Below are 3,876 nucleotides of genomic sequence, written 5' to 3' on the forward strand. Positions count from 1 at the left end.
AACACATTTCCATTGGGTACATAACTGAACTTCTAGGTCATAGGAGCAAGCTGTTTCCAGCTTTCACCTCTAGTAGATCAGATTGTAGCCACTCTGATGGAGTTTCCCAAAGTGATTTAACAATTCACGCTCCCATTTACAATGGCTGAGCATTCCAGTGGCTCCCTGGCCACATGGAGATTTTCTGCTCAGTGAAGGAGAGGACTTTCCTGTCTTGGCAGCACTAATAGATAGCCATGAAGTGGAAAGCAGAAGATTTCCAATGAAACCATGAGCCCATATGGCCAGGGAATGGCTGAATGGAGACAGCAACAGCCTATACCAGGAAGAAGTCCTGGATGGCCCTGGTCTTGTGAAGTCCTCTTTGAGCACCTGACACTCTTCTCAGTGCTAGAGATGGAGAAGGAAGAAGACAAACGCCATGCCTGCTCTGGAGAAGCTCACATCCGAGGGAAAGGGGAGACTAAATAAATGTGTCCCAGGATGAAAAGTAATACAAGGAAAAATTAAACAAGGCAAGAGGTTATGGAGGGCAGTGTGTAAAGGTGCTATTTTTTTAATGGATGGTCAAAAGAGGCCTCTTGATAACATTGAGCAGAAACCAGAAGGAAGTGACCATAAACCATAGGAAAAGAAAGTTCTAGAAACAGAGACCCATTTTGTGAAAAAGCCCTGACATGAGTATATGTTTAGCACATTCATGTAAAAAGCCAACAGGAAGAGGGTGAGGAAGAGGGTGAAGCAATAGGACTTGTTGGTGGGATGTGCCTAACTGGGATGTAACCCCCAACTGTGGTTTAAAGTCACCAAAAGCTAAGGGTAGACTTCAGTGGTAGAGCGCATGCCTGCTGTGCAAGAGGCCTTGAGCTCAAGTTCAATCTCCAGCACTGAGGAGAGGGAAAACGAAGGATGAAGAAAAAGAAGCAACCACCTGGTCAATTATGATTAGACTGTCAATAAAGTGTTGGAGTTTATAGAGATTTTTCGGTAATGGTTATTTACAAAAATAAGCTTATACATAGTTTTAAAAAAAAATTGGTGCAAAGACTATACTTTCAGGGATCATTTCTATAGTGTGTTACTAGAGAAATCTCACTGATCGTGTGGAGTACCGATGTGTCTTTTGGCCATTCTTCTTAAGCCAGGCCCAAAGAAACATAGGTCCCATGGTTTCCCTTATTTGCAATAACTACTATATGTCTGAGACAAGCAGAAAAGGTCAGATAAGTTGACGTTAAGCGAAATGAACCCCATGTTAAGGACTCAAATGTTTTTTTTTTCTTTCTTGCTATTGTGTCTAACATATTTATAAGATATTTGTTGCTTTGTATGTACCTCCCCCACGGTATAACACCTGTTTTCACTGTATTTGATGTTGGTATAATTTGTGGAGGGGAAGGGAAAAAACAAATTGTTTAAATAGGAATACAGGTGGAACCATTGCACCAATGAGATGTACAAGATGTTATGTCGAAAATGAACTTAACAACTTTGTGGGGCAGGGGTGGGGGGTGGAGGGGTGGGAAGGGAATGGATGGAAAGGGGAAACAAGGCAACAATACTTGATAAGAAATGTACTCATTACCTTGCCTATGTAATTGTAACCCCTCTGTAAGGTATTTTCACAATAAAAAAAATCTCGCAAAAAAAAAAAAAAAATTGGTTTAGGTTCTGGGGGCTTGTACTCAAGGCCTAGACGCCGTCCTGGAGCATTTTGCTCAAGGCAAGGGCTCTAGCACTTGAGACATAGCTCCACTTCTCGTTTTGTGATGGCTAATTGGAGATAAGAGTCTCACAGACTTTCCTGTCTGGACTGGCTTTGAACCATGATCCTCAGATCTCAGCCTCTTGAGTAGCTAGGATTATAGGCAGTGCCTGACAAAAAATTTTTTTTAATTATTTAAAAAGGTTCTTCAGGGTTTTCAAGCAAGACTTTACCTCTATATATACAACACAATGGTTACTTAAGATTATTATGGACTGAAAGCCAAACACAATATGCAAATGAATGTGGCTACACTCAAATTTTTAAAAATGGGGGGATGGAGGGGGGTTAGTCATGAGGCTTGAACTCTGGGCCTAGGCACTGTCCCTGAGCTTTTTCAATCAAGACTAGTGCTTTACCACTTTTGAGCCACAGCCTCACTTCCAGTTTTCTGGTGCTAATTGGAAATAAGTCTCACAAATTTTCCTGTCCAGAGTTGGCTTTGTACTGCAATCCTCAGATCTCAGTCTCCTGAGTAGCTAGGATTACAGGCGCGAGCCACCAATGCCTGGCTCAAATAAGATTTTATTCACAAAACAAATGGAGGACTAGATTTGTTTGGGGCTGTAGTTTGCTGGTTTATATGCCTTCAGTGTTGAGCTGCAGAGAGCAGTCATGGGCACATAATAGCAGTCAAGAAATATTTGTGAGGGCTGGGAAGGTGGTTCAGTGGTAGAGTGTTTGCCTTGCATGCTTGAGGCCCTAGATTCGATTCCTCAGCACCACATAAGCAAAAAGAAAAAAGCCGGAAGTGGCGCTGTGGCTCAAGTGGTAGAGCACTAGCCTTGAGCTGAAGAGCTGAGGGACAGCACCCTGGCCCAGAGTTCAGGCCCCACGACCGGACCCCCCCCCCAAAAAAAAAAAAAAAAAAAAAGAAAGAAAGAAATATTTGTGAAAATTTTGTATGCCAGCCCTGGGGCTTAAATTCAGGGCCCGGGTGCTGTCCCTTAACTTTTTTCACCCAACACTGGTGCTCAATCACTTGACCCACAGTTCCACTTCCAGTTTTTAGCCAGAAGTCTCCTGGACTTTCCTGCGTTGGCTGACTTTGAATTGTGATCATCAGTAATTAGGATTACACAGGTGTGAGCCCACTAGTGCTTGGCTTTCAGATGTTCTCTTGATTCTGATTTGTGATAATTCCTCTGATGTGGACAGTTTCCAATGCTCCATTGTGTTTCTGGAGCAACCTCTGCTGCATTTACTTCATTCCATAAACATACACTTGAGCTGCTATAGTATTTAAGAGAGAGATGAGAATCAACAGCATGGATGGATGGATGGATGGATGGATGGATGGATGGATGGATGGATGGATGGATGGGCAAATGGATAGATGGACGGACAGACGGACAGATGGATTCCCCAGGAGAACTGGTGTACATCATTATGGAGACTAGGAAGTCCCATGGTAGGCTGTTTGGAATCTAGACAAAAAGGAAGTCAGGACAGTGTCTGAATCCAAGTTTGAAGACTTTTTTCAAAAAACTAAGAAAATTGTCAGCTACCAGTGGCTCACACCTGAATTCCTACCTATTCAGGAGGCTGAAATCTGAGGATCACAGTTCAAAGCCAGCTGGGGTAGAAAAGTCCATGAGACTCTTATCTCCAATAAACTACAAAACAAAACAAAAAACCTTGGAAGTGAAGCTGTGTCTCAACTGATAGAGCATTAGCCTTGAGCAAAAGAAACTTAAGGACAGCACCTAGGCCTTGAGTTCAAACCCCTGGACCAGCAAAAAAGGAAGTTGGAAGGAAAGAAGGAAGGAAGGGAGGGAGGGAGGGAGGGAGGGAGGGGAGGAAGGGAAGGAAGGGAGGGAAGAAGGAAAGAAAAAGAAAACTGATGTTGAAATTCTTGTCTGATGGTGAAATTCTTGTCTGAGGCCAATGACCTAAGAACCTGAGGAGAATTTTTGATACAACTCCTGGAGTACAGATCACAGAAACAAGACTCCTGATGTCCATGAGCAGGAAAAGACAGTTGCCTCAGCTCCAGCGGAAACAGCAAATTCACCTTTGCTCTGCTTGTTTTTGTTTTTCCCTACCCAGACTTTCAGCTGCTGGATGGTGCCTGCCTAATCAGTTGATGAGGCTGTTGACAGCAGATCTTC

At 43.2% G+C, this 3,876-nt stretch overlaps 1 pseudogene; it reads left to right on the top strand.

The window, feature by feature from the left end:
- Window positions 1-1,043: 1,043 nt before the first annotated feature.
- LOC122120582 lies at window positions 1,044-1,116 on the top strand (annotated as a pseudogene).
- Window positions 1,117-3,876: the final 2,760 nt, after the last annotated feature.

This window comes from Dipodomys spectabilis, unplaced genomic scaffold (genome assembly GCF_019054845.1).
Source record: "Dipodomys spectabilis isolate Male_0828 unplaced genomic scaffold, ASM1905484v1 ptg000175l, whole genome shotgun sequence".
Classification (NCBI taxonomy): Eukaryota; Metazoa; Chordata; class Mammalia; order Rodentia; family Heteromyidae; genus Dipodomys; species Dipodomys spectabilis.